Here is a 21,808-nt window from a genome sequence, read left to right as displayed (position 1 = left end):
CTTTCCTATATACTAATGATGAAGTAGCAGAAAGAGAAATCAGGAAAACAATTCCATTTATAATTGCATCAAAAAGAATAAAATACCTAGAAATAAACCTAAGCATGGAGGTGAAAGATCTATACCCTGAAAACTACAAGACACTCTTGAAAGAAATTAAAGAAGACACCAATAAATGGAAATACATCCCACTGCTCATCATAGGAAGAATTAATATTGCCAAAGTGACCATACTGCCTAAAGCATTCTACAGATTCAGTGCAAACCTAATAAAAATACAAACAGCATTCTTCAACGAACTAGAATGAATAGTTCTAAAATATATATGGAACCACAAAAGACCCTGAATTGCCAAAACAATACTGAGAAGGAAGAACAAAGCTGGGGATATTATGCTCCCCAACTTCAAGTTCTACTACAGAACCACAGTAATCAAACTAATTCAGTACTGGTACAAGAACACACTCACAGATAAATGGAACAGAATAGAGAGCCCAGATACAAACCCACACATATATGGCCAATTAATATACAATAAAGAAGCCATGGATATACAGTGGAGAAATGACAGTTTTCAACAACGGTTGTTGGTAAAACTGAACAGCTACATGTACGACAATGAAACAGGATAACCATCTAACTCCATACACAAAAGTAATATCAAAATGGATCAAAGACCTGAATGAAAGTCATGAAAATAAAAAATTCTGAGAAGAAACATAGGCAAAAATCTCTTGACTATAAACATGAGCAATATTTTCCTGAACACATCCCCTCGGGCAAGGGAAACAAAAGCAAAAATGAACAAATGGACTACATTACACTAAAAAGCTTCTGCACAGCAAAAGAACACCATCAGCAGAACAAAAAGTCATCCTGCAGTATGGGAGATTATATTTGTAAATGACATATCCAATAAGGGGTTAGGAGCCAAAATATTTAAAGAACTCACATGTCTTAACACACAAAAAGCAAATAACCCAATTAAAAAATGGGTAGAGGATTGGAACAGACACTTCTCCAAAGAAGAAATTCAAATGGCCAACAGACACATGAAAAGATGGTCCATATTGCTAATCATCAGGGAAATGCAAATTAAAATCACAACGAGATGTCACCTCACACCAGGTACAATGGCCAACATCCAAACAAGGAACAACAAATGCTGGTGTGGATATAGAGAAAGAGGAACCCCCTACACTGTTGATGGGAATGTAAAGTAGTTCAACCATTGTGGAAGCAATATGATGTTCCTCAAAAAACTAAAAACAGAAATACCATTTGACCCAGGAATTCCACTCCCAGAAATTTACCTGAAGAAAACAAGATCCCAGATTCAAAGAGACATAGGCAACCCTATGTTTATCACAGCACTATTTACAACAGCCAAGATATGGAAGCAACCTAAGTGTCCATCAGTAGAGGAAAGGATAAAGAAGGTGTGGTACATATACACAATGGCATAAGTCAGCCATAAGAAGAAAACAAATCATGCTATTTGCAACAACATGGATGGAGCTGGAGGGTAACACACTCAGTGAAATAAGCCAGGCAGAGAAAGACAAGTACCAAATGATTTTCCTTATGTGTGGAGTAGAGCTGCAAAGCAAACTGAAGAAAGAAAACAGCAGCAGACTAAGAGACTCCAAAAAGAGACTAGCAATTACCAAAAGGGATTGGGGTGGGTGGGTGGGGAGAAAAGGAGAAGAGGATTAAGGGGCATTACTTAGAACAGAAAATATAGCTCAGTGACAGGGAAGGTAGTACAGCATGGAGAAGAGAAGTAATGACTCTGTAGCATCTTACAATGCTGATGGACAGTGACTGCAATGGGGTGTGTGGAAGAGATTTGATAATATGGATGAATGTTGAAAACACAATGTTGTTCATGTGAAACCTTCATAAGATTTTATATCAGTGATACCCTAAAAAAAAATCACTGGGCAAGGGTTAGGGCCTAGGTTGGGAGACAGGGCCATAGACCATGTACTGAACTCAAAAATAACCAATGTTATTGAAGAAGAGAATACAGAGTTTAGAAGTTAGACTTCTTTGGAAAGTTAGGTTTATTCTAATAGATAGTTGTAGACCATGAATCTAGAGAATGGTTAAACAAATCATGGCACATCATATCATGGAATAAGTAAGTAAGCAATGAAAAGCAACTAAGTATTAATATGTGCAACTTGGGTGAATCTCTATAGAAACAACTGAGTGAAAGCAAGCCTATCCTAAAGGTTACATGCTGTACGATTCCTTTACAAACATTCCTGAAATGACAAACTTATATAAATAGAGAATCGTTTTTCAAAAGTTAAAACCATGGGAAGAAGCTTGAGAGGGAAGCGTGACTCAGAGTCCTCGTGGTACTGGGGTGGTTTTTTATCTTCACTATAGGAATGCCAACATCTTAGTTGTGATATTGTATTATAATTTCATAAGAGAGTACCATCATGGAAATCTGGGTAAAGCACAGACAGGATCTCTGTACATGATTTCTTATATGCATATGTGTGAATTTATATTACATCAAAATTTAGAAATTAGTTTTTTAAATTCCTTATAGCCCCAAGAATCATAGGGATTAGGTATAGGTTGTTTGCAGTGAACAATCAAATAAATTGATGAGATAACTTGGTCAAATAAAAGGGTAGAAATTCATGGAAAATATAAAGTGCTTGGAAATATACAAATCTAGATAATATACAAATTATCAAATATAAGAGCAGGAGGTTTGCCCTTTAAATACCTACTTCAAGTACTATTAAGTACACTGAAAACTCTCATGAGAAACTTAAAAAGTTATTTCACATAAAAATTTATGCTACTTACACTTTGTATTAGGTAGGATTCTGCTGTTAATAAAGAATACAATACAACAGTGGTTTAAAAAAGGCTATAGGGTAAGCATCCACCCCTGCTCCTGCATATCAGTAATGCCAGCAGGCAGCACCTATTTTTCCAGTAAGCTGTGCTTATTAGCATATATTCCTTCCTCCATATGCACCCACCTTGTGATTCTGAGTTACCTGCTGCATTTCCCAGTATTAGTTTACATTATAAGCAATGAACAAAGGGGTCATAAGGAGGCTTAGTGCCTAGATCAGAAAAGCAAAGGCTTTGCCAGAAACCTCCATAGAAGTGCTTATGTTGTATTAGCCAGGACTGTCACACAGTCTGCTACCTACCTGCCTGTATTAGTTTTCTAGGACTATAACAACTAAATACCACAGACTGGGTGGTTTAAAGAACAGAAATGTATTTTCTCAAAGTTTTGGATGCTGGAAGTACAAGACAAGGTGCTGGCAGAACTGGCTTTTCTTTAGGCTTCTCTCCTTGGCTTTCAGACAGCTGCCTTCTTGCTATGTGGTCACATGTCCTCTTTTCTGTGCGCTCACATTCTGGGTGTTTCTTCCTCCTCTTACAAGGAAACAAGTCCTATTTGATTCGGGCCTCACCTATTTTACCATAATTACTTCCTGAGAGCCTCTATCCTCAAATTCAGTCATATTCTAAAGGTTTAGGTCTTCCACATAGGAATTTGGAGGGAACACAATTTAGACTATAACATTCCACCCTTTACACTCCCACAAATTCATGGCCATTTCACATGCAAAATACATTCTCTCCCATCCCAATGATCCACAATTCTTAACCCATTCCAGCATCAATTTGACTTCCAAAGTCTCACCTAAATATCTTCTAAATTACAAATATGTGAGATTCAATGTATGATCCATCCTGAGGCAAAATTCCTCTCCAGATGATAACTTGTTAAACCAGACAATTCAAACACTTCCAAACACAATGGTGGGAAACAATGGGACAGACAGAAGATAGTCATTCCCAGTCGAAAAGGGAGAAGAAGAAAAAAAAGGTGATGGGTCCCAAGCAAGTGTATTACAACATGGCAGGGAAAATTCCACTGGACTTTAATGTTTGAGTATAATCCTCCTTGGCTCAATATTCTGTCTTTTGAGCCTGCTGGGCCTCTACCTTGGACAGCAGCACTGCCTTATAACCCTGGACAGTAGCCTTGTGCCTGAGGCAACGGGAGGCAGCAGCCTGGTCTTTGAATCAAAGGAGACAGCCTTGTCCCATGGGCCTATAGTGCAGGGACAGACATGCGAACCCTAAATCACCCACAGGATCATTCTTCCGTTTTCTTGAAGGATAACATCCACAGCTGAATAGCTCTATTGTCCCACTGTATAGAATCCCAGAAGTCCAACAGTCTTCCTTCATTTACATCCCATGTTTGTCTCTTTAGTCAAAGATGGAAATATTTCTGCTGATACAGCCTCATAGTTGTTCCTAGCTTCTGTTGAGATGGCTACTTACATGCATAGGCAATCTCTATGGAGTGATTTTATAGCCATTTCATTGATGCCTTCTTTAGAACATATTTTCCACCTTTTGCAACATGGAATAGGCTGAGGTTTTTGAGCATTTTCAAGTTCTGGTATTTTTTGTTTCACAATTCCTTCAATTCTTCTCTCTCCTCTAGCGTTTTAGTATAACTAGTAAGGAGAAAGTAGGCTGCACCTTGGACACTTTCTGGAAACTTATCCACCTAAATATCTATGTTCATCACTCTTCTACTTTCCACAAAACTCTAGAACACAATTCAGACAAGTTCTTTGCCACTTTATAACAGGGATCACCTTGTGGTAGCATTCAGTAACATTTTCCTGTCTGAGATCTCACACAGAAACACCATTACCATTCATATTCCTACTAACAACCTCTTTAAGCCAATCTAGGTTTATTTTAGCATGCTTTCAAAACTCTTCCAGCCCCTAGACATTACTCAGTTCTAAAGCTACTTGCACATTTTTAGGTTTTTGTTACAGTGGCAACTTACTTCTTGGTACCAAAATGTGTATTAGTTTGATAGGGGTGCCATAATAAAGGAGGCCAGTCGGAGTAGCTTGAACAACAGTAATTCATTTTCTCACAGTGCTGAGGCTGAAAGAACACTTCACCTTTGAGCAATATTGGTTTGATCTTGGAGGGTCCATCTATTAGTCTATTTTTAAAAGTAAACACATCAGAAAATTTTTGGAGCTCTGCAACAGTTGGAAAGAAATTTCTTCTCTCTAGCTTATTTATTGTAAGAATACAGAACATAATACATGTAAGTACGAAATATGTTGATCAACTGTTTATGTTATTGTTAAGGCTTTCAGTCAACAGTAAGCTATTTGTAGTTAAGTTTTCAGAGGGTCAAAAGTTATACTCAACTTTTTGACTGTGAGGGAGGTCAGTTCTCCTAACCCCCCTGTTTTTCAGGGGTCAACAGTATATTAAGATGTTGGCAGGGTTAATTTCTCCTGGAGCCTCTCTGACTTGCTAACAACAGCTACAATGCTATTATCAATATGTGTCTTATCTCTGTGCACTCACATCTCTGTGTCCCTTTTTCTTCTTCTAAGGACACCAGTCATGCTGGATTAAGACCCATTTTCATGACCCTATTTAATCTTTATTACATCTTTAAAGCTCCTATGTCCAAAAATATTCACATCCTAAGGTAATAGGGCTTAGGGCTCCAACAAATAAGTTTTGCAGGGAGAGGAGGGACACAAACAGGTCCCCCTCTGCAAGGACACAGGAAATCATTTCTAGCACTGAGAGCCTCAAGAGCTGAGGTAAGCAAGACTAAAAAGGACACTGGGTCACCTAAAGTTGATCACGCTTGATTTTCTTATACCACCACCAACTCATTCAAAGACATTAAGCTGTATTTATTTACCTTCACCATTTCAGTTAACTCCTACTGGAGTTGGAGTCAAGGGATACAGCGACAAAAAAGGAGGTAGGTGTTCGAGTCTAGTAGACATAGATAGGAGTCATAGATCCAGCACATACCAGCTATATTCAGCAGCACATTTACATTTTCTCCTAAACAGTTTTGCTTATTTTTAAGGACATGCAAAGCACTTTAGCTGTGCCTCAAAAGTCTGCCAATCCTGAATTTCTCAGTGGCCCTTAACTGGGTAGGGTAAGCCCATATATACTGCACATGTGCAAGATGAAGTTACACTGGCAGAGTTCCTTCACCTCTCTGAACTTGATTACTCTCTTTGTAAAATGGAAAAATGTCCTCATTGGCAGGCAGTGGTGAGGATTGCATGAGACCACCCATGTAGAGTGCCCACAAACAACTCAAGCACTCAACATAGGTGCCCTTTATCCTTTTCTCAATTCCAACATACAGTCTGCTTGGAGATGCTTTAACTCACATGCAGCAAAACAGGCCTCAGGAAATATGTCTAAATAGTTATTAGCCCCTCAAATTGAAAACCTTGTATTCATATACTTTATATCTCCCATGAGAGTACCTATTATGTATGAGGTACATCACAACTGCCTAAACAAATAATTCTTTGCTGCTTTATGCAATTATTTCTAACATAAAGAGTTGATATATAAGTAATTTCTCTTGCCAAAGTTGTCAGAATTTCAGTGTAAAAAATAAAAGCAATTGAAAAAGTTTGTGCTACATTTAAAAAGAAAATAATATGTATTACTCTTCTTGGTTGCAGAAGAAATAAGATGTTTCTTCAGATAAAGCCAAGATGTTAAAAAAATATGTAAAAAAATGAAATACATATGAAAAAATATGTAAAAACATGAAATAATTTACAGCAATCATGTTGTTTTCAACTTAAAGACTTCAATGTGTTTGTAAATTATTACTCTGTTTTTGCATTGCATTATTTCAGCTTAGGAAGATTAAGGATATTTCACAAAATGTCCTTTAATAATAGAAAGTAGAGCAAAACAGCCGATTGGGAAGCTACAAGCTCTTTTTCTCCCATGAAAAGCGTAAGTGGAAACAGGCTGAACTAACTGAAGAAAAATTCTGAAAACCATGAAAACAATCAAGTTACAGTAGCTTAGTGAATACCCAAAAAGAAAAAGTCACCTTCCCAACAGTAGGTAAGATTTGTGGTGTTTTAATTGGCCTTGTCCTATACTTACAGGGAGTATTAGTTTTGGGCTGGAAGAGAAGGCACTCCACTCATCCTTTGCCTTTCCTGAACCAGAGTAAAGAGCAAACATTACTGTGTATGTGCAAGAGCTGTCTGAAGCGGCTGGCATTAGTACAACCTAACTCAGACGTCAGGAGGGAAAACAGAGGGCACTGCTCATGAAAGCTGCAAGGAGATAACCAACTTGCTCCCACCTAGGGCAAGAGATTATAGGTAGATAGATTCAATAGACGAATCTCAGACCCTGACAATAGGTGGGGCAAGATCCTTTAGGAAATTAAGACATTTAAAAGCAGCTGTGTATACAGAGGAACTGAGAAAACCACAGGAAGGCCAAGGCAAGACACAGGCTTAGAAAAGACCTGCAAAGAACAAGATTTCACCTGTACCTGATCTCTAGGCTCAATGCAAGTCTAGCTTATTGGAGAAGGACTACACAAATATGGAGATAACCTGCAAAGACTGGTAGAGGGGCCTGTATTTCCAAATGCCCCATTTCTACAAAAAATTCACAAGGTATATAAAGAAAGAGAAAACAGATCATTAAAGAGAGTAATGTAGACAGAAACTCAGATATGGAACATACTAAATAAATTAGTAAAACACTCTTAAGTATGATAAAAATACTGAAAGAAAACATGTGCAAAGATCTAATGAAAATAAATTGATGTGTGAACAAAGCAGAAAGTCAAAAAAGAGATAGAAATCATAAAAAAGGAGCCAGACAGAAATTCTGGAACTTAAAAATAAATTACCAAGTTGAAAGTTACTGATTGTATCAACAACATATTTGAACAGTCAGAAAAAATAAACGGGAAACTTGAAGAAAGTACAATTGAAATAACTGAGTCTGAGAAACGGAAGTATAAAAAAGGAACAAAAGTCAACAGAAACCAAAGCACTTTCTCCAAATGGCTGGCTATGCTATGCATTATGGTAATCCCATAAGAAAAGAGAGTGAAGGAGCAGAGAAACTGAAGAAATAATGGCTAAAACTTCCTAACGTTGATGAAAGACAAGAATATCTAAAGCAAGAAGTTCAACAAACTGCAAGCTGTATAAATACAAAAGAAACCAAACACATCATAATGTATAGAATGAAAGACAAAAAAGCAAGGAAAGAATCCTGAAAGCAGCAAGGGAGAAGCTATTCATCATGCACAAGTGTTCTCCAATCATATCATCAGCTTATTTCTCAGTAAAAGACAAACTGTCAACCAAGAATTACATGTCCAGCAAACTGGCCTTTAAAAGTAAAAGAAAAATAAGACATATCAGGTAAAAAGAAGTTGAAGAAGTTCATTACATGACATCTGCCATAAAAAAAATGATAAAGGAAGTCCTTTAGGTTGAAATAAAAGCATACTACATATAACTCAAAGGCATGTTAAGATAGAAAGATATCTTAAAGGTAAATAAATACAGGGGCAAATATATAAACAAGCATTATTATAATTGTAGTTTGCAATTCTACTTTGTATTTTTTATAGGGTTTAAAAGATACAAAGACATAAAATAAGTATATGTAGTGACTTTACAATGTAAAAAGAGGCAATGTGTGACATCAATAATATAAAATGACAAGAATAGAGCTACACAGGAGTAGAAATTTTGTATGGAATTGAAGTTAAGTTGGTATCAATTCAAATTAGATGTTATAACTTTAGTATGTTGTCTGCAATCCCCATTGTGAGAACAAAAATATACCCATAGAATATAGCCAAAATGAAATAAGCTAATGAAAACATGTCACCACAAAAAATCAATAAAAAAAACCAGTCACTAATGATGGAAGTAAGAGACAAAAGAGCTTAAAGATATACAGAAATAGAAATATGGGAAAAGTTAAGTTCTTCCTTATCAGTAATATTTTAAGTATAAATGACTGAATATTCAAAAGGTTGAGATTAGCAGAATTGATGAGAAAATATGATAAAGTATTCTCTATCTACAAAGGACTCACTTGAAATATGAAGACACAAGTACATTGGAAGTTAAAGTGTGGAAAAACATTACATGCGAATATGAACTCAAGAGAGATCTAGGGTTGCTATATGCTATGGTCTGAATGTTTGTGTGCCCCTCAAAATTCGTATGTTGAAATCTTAATGCCCTATGTGGATATCAGAAGACAGATAGGGTCTTTGTCAATATGCCTATATCCTGATTGTAGAGCGCATATAAATGAGATTACTGCTTTTTAGACCTAATTGAGCTCCCCAGACCTTTCCACTATACGAGGACACAGCAAGGAGTGAAGAGTGTAAAACACAGAAGAAAGCCTTCACCAGAACCCAATCACTTTTATCTTGACTTCCAGCCTCCAAAACAGTGGGAAAGAAACCTTTGTTGTTAATAAGTCATTCAGGGTACACTCTTTTGTTATAGCCAACTGAATGGACTAAGACTCTACCTATATCAGATAAAATAGACTTTTAGTCAAAAACTATTACAAGTAATAATGAAGACATTATACATTAATAAAAGGGCTTATTCACAATATATAACATTTACAACCATATATATAACAATCTCTGGAGCTCCAAAATATTTGAAGCAAATGTTGATAAAATTTAGTGAAACAGAATTAGACAGCTATTAAATAGGAAGCTATTAGGTAAATAGATACACAGATTGCCCTATCATAAAATTTGAAGATTTCATTTTTTGTTTAAAAGATCAACAAAATTGACAAACATTTACTGGTTTATTAATGAAGACAGAAAAGACTACCCTTACTAATATCACAAATAAGACTTGAGACAATACTATTGATGGCAGAGAAGTAAAAGGATAAAATTACTATTAACTATGGAATGTGCACAAACGGGATGAGACAAAATGGATACATTCTTAGAAAGAAACTATCTCCAGCAATGAATCATGAACAAATAGAAAATCTTAATAACTCTATACCTATGTATAGTAAGGAGATTCAATCAGTAATCAAAATCCTGCAAACAAAAAAAATTCCAGGACAAGATGGTCTCACTAGTGAATCTACCCAACATTTAAAGAAGATTAAAACCACTCCTTCTCAAAATTGTCCAAAAAAACCCCAGAGATAGAACACTTCCTAACTCTTTGTCAGAGCCAACATTACACTGATTCCATAGCCAAAGATACTACATAAAAAAGAAAACTAAAGACCAATATCCCTTATGAATATTGATGGCAAAAACATCAACCAAAAAAAAGAAAACTGAATTCAGCAGAATATTAAAAGGATGATACACCATGACTATGTGAGATTTATTCCTGGAATTCAAAGCTAGTTCAACATACAAAAATAAATTAATGTAATACATCACATTAATAGAATTATGTGGGGAAAGAATGTACTAAAGGAATTTGACAAAATTCAACACCATTTCATAATAAAATGCAACGAATGAACTAGGAATAAAAAGACTTTTCCTCAACACGGTAAAGGCTGTGTATACTAAACCAGCACTTACATCATTTTCAAAGGTAAGGACTGAAAGCGCATCCCTTAAGATCAGGAACAAGATAAAGAAGCGCACTTTCACTCCTTCAATTTAATACAGCAACCAGAGAAACTGGAAAGGAGGCATGCAAATTGGAAAAGAAGTAAAATATTCTCTACCTGGAAACAATATGATACTATACATAGAAATACCTCAAGATTACACAACCATTAGAGCAAAAAAACAATTTCAGTAAAGTAGAAGGATAAAAAATCAACCTGTAAAAATTGGGTGTATTTATATATGCTAACAGTGAACATCTATGCATGAAATGTGTCCCGTCCCGCGGGACTATCAACGAGGGCCAAAACGAGAAACCTGCAGAAATGAAACAAGCAAGGGACACAAAGCACGACCAGCAAGACAGGATGTCTGATCAAGCTGGCACAGTTTATTGTTTGCAGGCTCAATTTATACAGGTTAGCAAGGAAGGGGTGGGTCAGAAGATAATTGGACCTTAGGTGGCGCCGGCGGGAAGGTGTAGAGGGGTGATTGGGCCTTGGCTGGCACCGGCGGGAGCAGAGGACCCGGAAGAGAAGCGGGGAGTTCGCCATCTTGTGGGCGGGGGCCCTTGGGAGGGAGGTTTTAAGGGTGGGGCCTTCCCCTGGGGCAGAGGATGTTCCTGAGAAGCAGGGTGTTGGCAGGGTTAGAAGGCCAGTGGAAAGAACAGAGGAGGAAATGTTGCTTAGCAATCTGACTGCAAGATCTATATTGATTTGGCTAGGAGAGCAGCTTTGCTTTTTCTAGGATACTGCAGAAATGATTGCTGTTGTCTTAACTTACATAACTGGCATTGCTTAAAGTCCATAGGCTCGCTCCCAACAGAAATGGAGAAGACAACTCTATTTACAAGAGCATCCAAAAACATAAAACATTAAGGAATAGAGTTAAAGTAGAAGAAACCTACAAAACATTCCTAAAAGCAATTAAAGAAGGCATAAATAAATGGGAGCACATAATATGTTCATGAATTAGAAGCCCTAATATCGTTAAGAGGTCAATAGTATCCGAAGAGATATACAAGTTCAATGACATCCCTATCAAAATGTCAATAACTTCCCTTACAGAAACAGAAGAACAAAGAAAAATGATAATAAAGTTATTCTTCTTTCCTTAAAAAAAGAAGTGAGATATTTGCATAAGGACAATCATATAAATCAAAGAAACAGAATAGAGAGTCCAGAAATAGACCCTTGCATATTTGGTCAAATGATTTTTCACAAGGGAGCCAGGACCATTTAATGGCAAAAGGACAATGTTTTCAACAAGTGTAGCTGGGAAAGCTGGATATCCACCTGCAAAAGGACTTAGACTCTGACCTCACATACTAACAAAATATAGCTCAAAAGGTACTAAAGAACTAAATTGAAGAGCTAAAAACTACAATGACTAGAAGAAAACATGAGGGAAAATCTTCTTGACCTTGGATGTGGCAATGATTTCATGGATATGACACCAAAAGCACAGGAAACAAAAGAAAGCACAGATATACTGGACTTCATCAAGATTTAAAACATTTATGTATCTAAGGACATGCAGAGAGTGAAATAAATTATAAAATGGGAGAAAACAATTGAAAATCATATGCAAAGCAGGTTTTAATATCTAGAACATACCAAATAGAAAATAATGTTTAGAAAGGAATTTTTGTATGACATAAACGGACACGAGGAAATTTATTTTTAAATAATAAATTGCAGAATGGTATTGTACGTGGACTACTCACCAAAATCAGTTAACCCATAAAAATACCTTCAGAACTTCTCTCTTGAAAAGTATCTCCTAGATTCTTTAACATCTTCCTGTGTTGACAGATAGTAACTGTACTAGTTGAGATGAGTATTTAATAATATGGGTAACTGTTGAACCACTGTGTCATATACTTGAAACCAATATAAAATTCTATATCAACTATTAATTCAATAAAGAAATAAAGAAAATAATTTAAAATAAGAGCCTCTCCCAAACTGCTTGTCTTAATAAAAACATATTTAAAATGACTACTTTGAGCATCCCATAGCCCTAGAAAGGAATTATGTGAAGACTCAAACACCCATATATGACAAATGATGACTAGGCCTTCCTCCAATTATGAAGACCCTAGATCAAATTTTTTTAATTGGGAAGTAAGCATATTTATCAGTTTATTTTTTAAAAATCATAACTTCCATCAACCCCTCAGGCTTACCTGACTAGTACCCATCTAATCTGACTAGATTTTGAACAATAAAAAGCAATAAAATTTCACAATCCAGTTTGAAAGTTTCACAGCCCAGTTTGAAAAAGACATATGCACCCCTTTGTTTATCGCAGCACTATTTACAACAGCTAAGAAATGGAAGCAACCTACGTGTCCATCAGTAGATGAGTGTCTTTTGGGTGTTTGTACGTGTTTGTGTCTCCAATTCTAGAGATAAAAATTACCATTTCAAATTAAAATATTCAGATAGGAGGTAATAATTCACCAACCACCCAGGGAAGTAAAAAAAAAATAGAAGGAAAAAAAAGCAGGGGGGATCTCACTTCCCAACTTCAAGCTCTACTACAAAGCCACAGTAATCAAGACAATTTGGTACTGGCACAAGAACAGACCCACAGACCAGTGGAACAGAATAGAGAGTCCAGATATTAACCTGAACATATATGGCCAATTAATATACAAAAAGGAGCAATAGATATACAATGGGGAAATGACAGCCTCTTAAATAACAGGCGTTGGCAAAACTGGACAGGTACATGTAAGAGAATGAAACGGCATCATTGTGTAACCCCATACACAAAAGTAAACTCAAAATGGATCAAAGACCTGAATGTAAGTCATGAAAACATAAAACTCTTAGAAAAAAACATAGGCAAAAATCTCTTGGACATAAACATGAGTAACTTCTTCATGAACATATCTCCCCGGGCAAGGGAAACAAAAGCAAAAATGAACAAATGCGACTATATCAAGCTGAAAAGCTTTTGTACCACAAAGGACACCATCAATAGAACAAAAAGACATCCTACAGTATGGGAGAGTATATTCATAAATGACAGATCTGATAGAGGGTTTACATCTAAAATATATAAAGAGCTCACACACTTCAACAAACAAAAAAGCAAATAATCCAATTAAAAAATGTGCAGAGGATCTTAACAGACACTTCTCCAAAGAAGAAATTCAGATGGCCAACAGCCACATCAAAAGATGCTCCACATCGCTAATCATCAGAGAAATGCAAATTAAAACCACAATAAGATATCACCTCAAACCAGTTAGGATGGCCACCATCCAAAAGACAAATAACAACAAATGTTGGCGAGGATGTAGAGAAAGGGGAATCCTCCTACATTGCTGGTGGGAATGTAAATTAGTTCAACCATTGTGGAAAGCAGTATGGAAGTTCCTCAAAAAACTAAAAAAGAAATACCATTTGACCCAAGAATTCCACTCCTAGGAATTTACACTAAGAATGCAGCAGCCCAGTTTGAAAAAGACATATGCAGCCCTTTGTTTATCACAGCACTATTTACAACAGCTAAGAAATGGAAGCAACCTAAGTGTCCATCAGTAGATGAATGGATAAAGTAGATGTGGTACATATATACAATGGAATATTATTCAGCCATAAGAAGAAAACAAATCCTACCATTTGCAACAACATGGATGGAGCTAGCGGGTATTATGCTCAGCGAAATAAGCCAGGTGGAGAAAGACAAGTATCAAATGATTTTACTCACATGTGGAGTGTAAGAACAAAGAATAAACTGAAGGAACAAAATAGCAGCAGACTCAGAGAACCCAGGAATGGACTAACAGTTACCAAAGGGAGAGGAACTAGGGAGGATGGGTGGGAAGGGAGGGATAAGGGGGGATAAGGGACATTACAATTAGCACACATGGTGAGGGGCAGGGCACAGGGAGGGCTGTGCAACACAGAGAAGACAAGTAGTGATTCTATAGCATCTTACTATGCTGATGGACAGCGACTGTAATGGGTTATGTGGTGGGGACTTGATAATGGGGTAAGTCTAGTAACCGTAATGTTCATGTAATTGTATATTAATGATACCAAAATAAAAATAAATAAATAAAAGAAAAACACAACAACTGTGGGCTCATCAGGGGGAGGATCCACCCCCCACCCCAGGTTGTGGAGCACTCCATGTTCCTCCACTATACACAGAATGAGCTCATGGACATGAATGTCCAGTATAGGCAGAAGCTGTTGGAATCTCGGCATACATGGCTTTTGTGTCTCTGGGATATGGGGATGAGAAACATTATTATGTCAGGTTCTGAAATGAGGACACTGGCTTTCCTGATGACTTACCCTTCCCTCCAGCAGCAGTTTCATAGTGCCCATCATACCCCAGGGAATCAGGTGCTTCTGGATTGTCTGACAGCTGCCATCAGGGCAGTTTGGCCTAATTAGGGTGACTTAAAGTACTTACCCACTAGGTGGAAAACATATGCAGAGCTCCAACAGGTCTTACAGGAATTGGGCATGAAAAATATCATCCATAATATGGACCTCCAGGGCCCCGATGAGGAGTTGTGCACCACAGGAATGAGAAATTCAGTGCTGCATAAACACTCCCATCTCTCTTTGGTTCCCTAGTGACTATAGTTGCCCCCCCACATAGGGCAAGCCATAAGTGAGGCTCCTCATACTTTTGTAGATCTGGGGGAGGTTGAAACAGTAAGAGCACAGAAGGAAGTACATGCTACAAATGAAAGGAAAGATGCAAATGACCTGGTAAAGGTCTCAAGGACACAGATATGGGCTGATTTGGTAAAGGTCAGGGTAGTGAAAGAAAAACTTGATGGGCAGCCCAATAGGCATCAATTAAAGCCAGAGCAGCAGTTCCAGCCACTGAGGCCAGGACACAGAAGAAAAGGTGAAAGCACCATGTCCAGCCTGTGTCCCTTCAAGAGTTCCTGGGGGGACAGTCCTCAGGCTCTGCCTGGGCCCTAACCCCAGTAAGAGGATGATTGGACATTGCAGTTTGCCTGAGGGGGTGGTCAAGGTCCTCACCTTGCTGGACGTGGTGGGGACAAGAGGCCACATGTAGAATTAGTAATTCATTGGTCCACTGTGAATGTACAAAGTGACCTTGTGCTGTTGGACACAGGAGCTGAATGTTCTCTGATTTATGGCAACCCTGAGCATTTTCCTGAGACCCCTGCTGTGATAGATGGCTATGGGGGTATGGCAATTAGAGTAAAGAAAGCCCAAATTTCATTGGGGATAGGGAGTTTACCCCCACAGGAGTATACTCTGTACATTTTTCCAATCCCGGAATATATTTTGGGGATAGAAATCCTGCAGGGCCTGTGATTACAGACCAGATGCAGATGAGTTCAGAGTATGTATGGTAAAGGCAGTACTGAGGGGACATGCTAAGCACCCACCATAGCTCTTCCTGCACCTTGGCGAGTGACAAATACTAAGCAGTATAAATTGCCTGTGGGTGACTAGGAAATGGAAGAAACTCTACAGGAGTTGGAGAGTGTGGGCATCATAAAGCCCACTCATAGTCCTTTAATTTAATTCCCCCAGTGTAGCCAGTGAAAAAGCCAGATGGCCTCTGGCATATAACCATGGGCAACAGGGAACTGCATGAAGCCACTCCCCCTTTGCATGCTGCTTTCCCCTCTATAGCAGCCCTTATGGACACAGTCATGACCTACGGACATATCATTATCTTGTGGACCTTGCTAATGCTTTCTTCTCTACTGACACAGCACAGAAAGTCAGCAACAGTTTGCCTTCAGGTGGGAAGGCCAGCAGTGGACATTCAATGTCCTTCCACAGGGATAATTTCACAGTCCCACCATTTCTCATGAACTTGTAGCCCAGGACTTGACCACATGGAAGAAACCACAAATGGTGCGGTTATATCAGTACATTGATGATATTATGCTTACGTCTTATTCTCTCACAGATTTCAAAGAGGCAGTTCCTAGACTGCTGCAACATCTATAGGAGAAGGAATGGACTGTGAACAGCACCATGGTTCAGGGACCTGGTTTGTCTCTAAAATTCTTGGGGGTTGTCAGTTTGGGCAAAATTAAGTTATTACAGAAGCAGTCCTAAACAAGGTCTAGGCTTTCCATACCCCTACCACTGTGTAGTATTACAAGAATTTTTGGGTCTTTTGGGCTACTGGAGGAGAGTGTTTATCCCACACTTGGCACAAATTCTGAAGTCCTTATACCAGTTGGTATGAAAGGGCATTAGGTAGAACTGGGATGAGACATGTGCAGCTGCTTTTATTGCTGCTAAGCAAGCAGTCAAGGCCATACAGGACTTGAGTCTAATGGACTCATTAAGACCTTGTAAGCTAGATGTTCATGGAACTGAAGATGGTTATAGATGGGGTATTTGGCAGTGGCAGAACAGACACACCAATCTATTGGATTCTGGTCACAACTCTGGAAAGGATCAGAGGTCCCATACACCTTGATAGAGAAGCAACAGGCTGCTGGGTACCTCACTTTGCTGGCTATGGAGGCCATCAACAGAACAGCCCTGACTAAGTAATAACAACCTATCCCATTGCAGGGTGGGTGCAAGACTGGACCCAAAGGCCACGGAGTGGCATGGCCCTGACAGCTACTCTGACCAAACGTGGTGCATATTTACAGTAGCATAGTGCCCTCTCTACTAGCCCCTTGAGTGGAGAACTCAATGCTTATTGGGGCCAGTAACATATACCAGTGGAAAGCAGGAAGAATTTGCTTTTGGGCCATTGGTAGCCAAGAGTCCTTAATGGGAGGGAAAAGCCCCTATACCTGAAGATGCTTTGTATATAGATGGCTCCAGTCATAGGCATCCCCTGAAGTGGAGGGCTGTAGCTTTCTCTCCTAAGACTGAGACAATATGGAGGGAGGATGGAGAGGGGAAGATCAGTCAATGAGCTGAGTTGCAGGCAGTATGGCTTGTAATTACCTAGGAGCCCTCCCCTATAGTTGTCTGCACTGACAGCTGGGGCATCTATTGGGGCTTGACTCTGTGGCTACTAACATGGTACCATGCCACCAAGAGGGTAGGTCACCGGCCCCTTTAGGGGCAAGAATTGTGGCAAGACCTATGGGCCTCTGGTCAGACTATTACCATATATCATATGACTGGCTATTTGCCTTTGGCATCCCCAGGGAATGATGAAGCAGACACACTGGCCCAGGTGTACTGCCTAGAAGGAAAGCCTGCCTCTGATGTACTCCAATGGTTACATCAGTGTTGCACAATGGGCAAAAGATAATGTGGTCTGTTGGTGGGGCTTGCCTTTGACCTTTGAGTAAGTCAGCAGAGCCTGGAAGGAGTGCCTTGTGTGCACTAAGAGTTACTTACACTGATTCCTGCAGCAACATGAAACAATAGTAAACGGATCAATACCCCTTGTCAGATGGCAGATAGACTATACTGGGCCTTTGCCCATATGAGAAAGACATCTGTATGCGATGACTTGTGTGGACACAGCCACTGGCCAGTTGGTTGCTTTTTCTATATGTCATGCAGATCATCAAACTACCAAAAAGGGCCTATAGCACCTCTTTGCAGCCTATGGCCAGCCACAGGTGACTGAGAATGATAAAGGCACCCACTTTACTGGACATGCGTTACAAGAATGGGTGCAGCAATTAGGAATAAAATGGAAGATTCATGTACCATAAAACCCTACTGGGCAAGCATGATAGAAAGGTACAATGGTTTGTTGAAATATGGCCTGAAGTTGGACACCAATAGTCTACCGGACTGGTCTGTTCACTTATAGACAGTGCTGTGATGTTTGAATGAGAAGCTCAAAAAGGAGCCTTGAGCCCTGTGGATATGCTAACACACATTGCTGCCTCTTCCATACACCTATATGTGCAAACCAAAGAGGAGTTACTAAAGCCAGGGTACGGCCAGCAGAGCAACATCCTGCTGCCAGTCCCAACTGCATTAAACCCTGAAGATACTGTTGAGTGGACAAGGCCCTGGACATTTTGACACATGGACCATTGATGGCTGGCCCTTCTTGCACATTGGGGAAAAGTCTTGGAAGGTGGCTTCGTATGTATTCCTTGAGTAACAGCAGAGTGGCCTCCAAAGATCACGGTAGCGTACCCAAAAGGTGTGGGAGGTAAGAGCATCTTATAGAGAAGTTTTATCTTTATGGCCAGTGCATGTACCTCCCATAGCCCTATATACTGACCCATTTGTAACTCCCACAGGGAGGGGAAGGTTAAAATATGGTATAATAGAACAGGACTAGATCCCAGTCCTGCCACGGTCCTCTCACAGGACCACTCGCTTGTGTGCATCCTACCTAATATATAAAATTTGCCTATGCTGGTGTCATTAAAACATGTATCTTATTGCCCTTAAGGTTATTTTCTTCCGCAGTCTGTATGGCCTGGATGAGAACCCTGGCTGCCCCTGCCACATGATGAACTCCCTAGCCATTCAGCTACTGCCAGTCTGTGGAATGGGTAAGCTATGGACTTAATCTGCATAGGACTTTGAACCTAGCTGAATCCTCCCACTTGAAGATTATCATGATTTTATTGTTGTTGCTATGGTATATTATTAGTCTGGTTACAATGATTGTGTTTTCTGCCCAGGAGTCATTGCAGAAGATGGGGAACAGATAGATTGTAAGGCAAGATTTTTGCAGGGGTGGGCTGTGAGCAAAATTGCAACATTTCCAGAATCTCTACCTGGGTTTACTGCATCTCCATACAATGGGTGTTTCCAAGGGGTGGAGAGAAGGAGTCCATCTCCATATCAATAGTTAATTACAAGGGCAAGTGAAGGCTTATTTGGACCTGAGAGGTTGAGTTGGGGGCTATTCTGCAGCCTGGTCTCAAGGGACTTCAGAGGAAGCAGAAGTGGATGACTGCTTGTAAGAAATCAATGTTTTTTCTCCCTTTGACTGATTTTGCTTTCAAAGGTATTTTCCCATGATTTTCAGCCCTGAGTTACACTCTGTAATTTGGGAAGGTGGTATCCTTTGAATCCTTTGGAGGACTAATGTTATTCAATAGTGTCCAGAATATGTACTGTTTGTTCCAGGTGAAACTGACAAGATATTTAAAAGAATTTTTAGTAGCTCTGTAGTCAAAAGCTGGACAGATTGGAAGCTGATTTTTAGAAACTGAGAGGGTTTTTTTAAACGTCTTCTTCCCTAAGGTAATATTAGAACTATGTACCCAGAGGGAAAGAAGTAAATTGAGGATAATGTACTTGAATAGGTAGATAAAATCATTGAAATTACAACCCAGTTTTTGAGGAGTTGACAGCAACTGTCCTTATTTTAGAAATCTTTGCAAAACCAGAAATACTACTCTGGAAAGAGTTCAAAGTCCACCTATAATTCTTAAATAGACCAGCCTTAATTCCTAACACTGAAGAAAAAAAATGAAAAAGAAGGTCTTTTAACTTACAAATGGCTCTAGAAGCACCCTTGCCTTGAATCTAGCCCACAGCTTCTATAAGTTTACTTGTTAAGGACAAATACAGATCTTAAGTGTCTTCCCATATGTGGATAGGTGTAATGTCTCTATTCAGGTCTGTCTATAAGTTCAAGTATGTCTATGTATGTCATAAGTGGGAGACATTTTTCTATATGCAGACAGTATTACTAAAATTATTAAGATTGAAGACAAGAGTTGATAAGGATTGGGCATTTTAAATTTCGGAAATATAATTGAAACTAACCCATATGTTCTTCAAGTTCATATGATCTGGGAAAATTCTGGTATTAAAACTAATTTAAGACTATTGGCTTAATTAAAATAGGTACGTCTTTAGAGTTATCAACATTTAAATGGCAAGTTTATATTTTGCAAGGGTTTATTTAATGTAAGTTGATGTTACTTACCTCTGTTACAAAATGTTTTAAAAATAGCTTGGAAGAATGACTGAATTTATCCAATGTTTCATGAAGCTTGTATAAGTGATCTAAATATAATTATTAAAAACAAGTAAACTGAATAGATGTAAGATAAAATTTTTTAAGTGAACTTTCCAAAAACATTTATATTTTATGGTATGTCTACTGAAATAGTTTCCCAAAATCCCTTTGGTAACTTCAATCCTTAGAATTTTACTAAGTTAAACTAAATAATGGAAATTCATTGAATATATAGATCATTTCTACGTAACATAAAATACTGAAACATTAATTGATGAACATGCCTACCTAGTTTTGGCTTCTTATTTCAGAGAAAATAAAGACAAATTTGAGTTTATTGGTAAACATGTTATATGATTTACTGACACACTGTACTATGAAAAGGTGTATGTTTCTAGAAACTATAAAATGTATTCTTGCCAATCGGAAGAATTCTGCTATAACAGGTAGTCACAATTGCTTACTACACAGTTTCACCAGAAGTTAAGGTTTCTGGAAGCTAAGAATTCTAGTAAGTGTAAAACAACTAGAAATAAAAAGGGAAACACCTCTGTATGCAAAAAAAATAGTAGGACGTATACTTTGGTAAAAGAAGGTATAAAGAATGGAAATACATTTTACTGAGGGGAAAGAAAGTGATTTTGTCCTAAAGTAAAGCTAGTTATTTAAAGAGGGGAAAACTTAGGGACAAAATCTGAATGTAAAAAGAAAGTTGTAGAAAGTTTGTGGAAAAGGAATTTTAATGCATGATCAAGCTAGCAAAACTTCAATGAATTTATTTTAAAAATTATTCTACAGTCAAAAGTAAGCTTTAATAATAATTATCTTATGTTAAACTGAAACTTAATTCTCTTGTATCTGCTAAAAGGACAAAGTTTTCCCAAACTATTTGTCCTGCTCTTGATATTAAGAGATTGTGGAGGGTTTTCCTTGTACTTAAAGTAATTGTTTAATGAAAAATTTTTGTGCTTCTTTTCTTAATTCAGTCTTCAAATAATTAAGAGAACAAAATCTTCTGAATACTAAAAGAGCTAAGTTTTTCTAACAACGAAGTTACCTTCTGTACTTGCCTTTAAAATCTATTGTTGTCACTTTGGTTAAAGTGGATAACAAAGTATTGTTTCACACTGATCCTGTGACCCTATTTAGACACGTTCCTTAAAACCTATTGTGATATTTTTGACAGACTTACCAAACTCATTTCTAAATAAGGTCCTTTTATCTCTAGTAATTTTGAGAATTTCAGAGGGCCCATGGAATAAATCAGAGGATTTTCTAAAAGAGAGATATTAAACTATTTAGACATATTTATCCATTATGTTAAAATATGGGAAGCCCTGTGAAATAAGTGATGTTAAACATTCTTAAATTATATTTTGTGAAGAAATATGTTATTAAAACAAGAGTTCCAGAAGACGTATGAAATTCCTAGAA

This window comes from Manis pentadactyla, chromosome 3 (genome assembly GCF_030020395.1).
Source record: "Manis pentadactyla isolate mManPen7 chromosome 3, mManPen7.hap1, whole genome shotgun sequence".
Classification (NCBI taxonomy): Eukaryota; Metazoa; Chordata; class Mammalia; order Pholidota; family Manidae; genus Manis; species Manis pentadactyla.
This window is presented reverse-complemented; position numbering follows the sequence as displayed.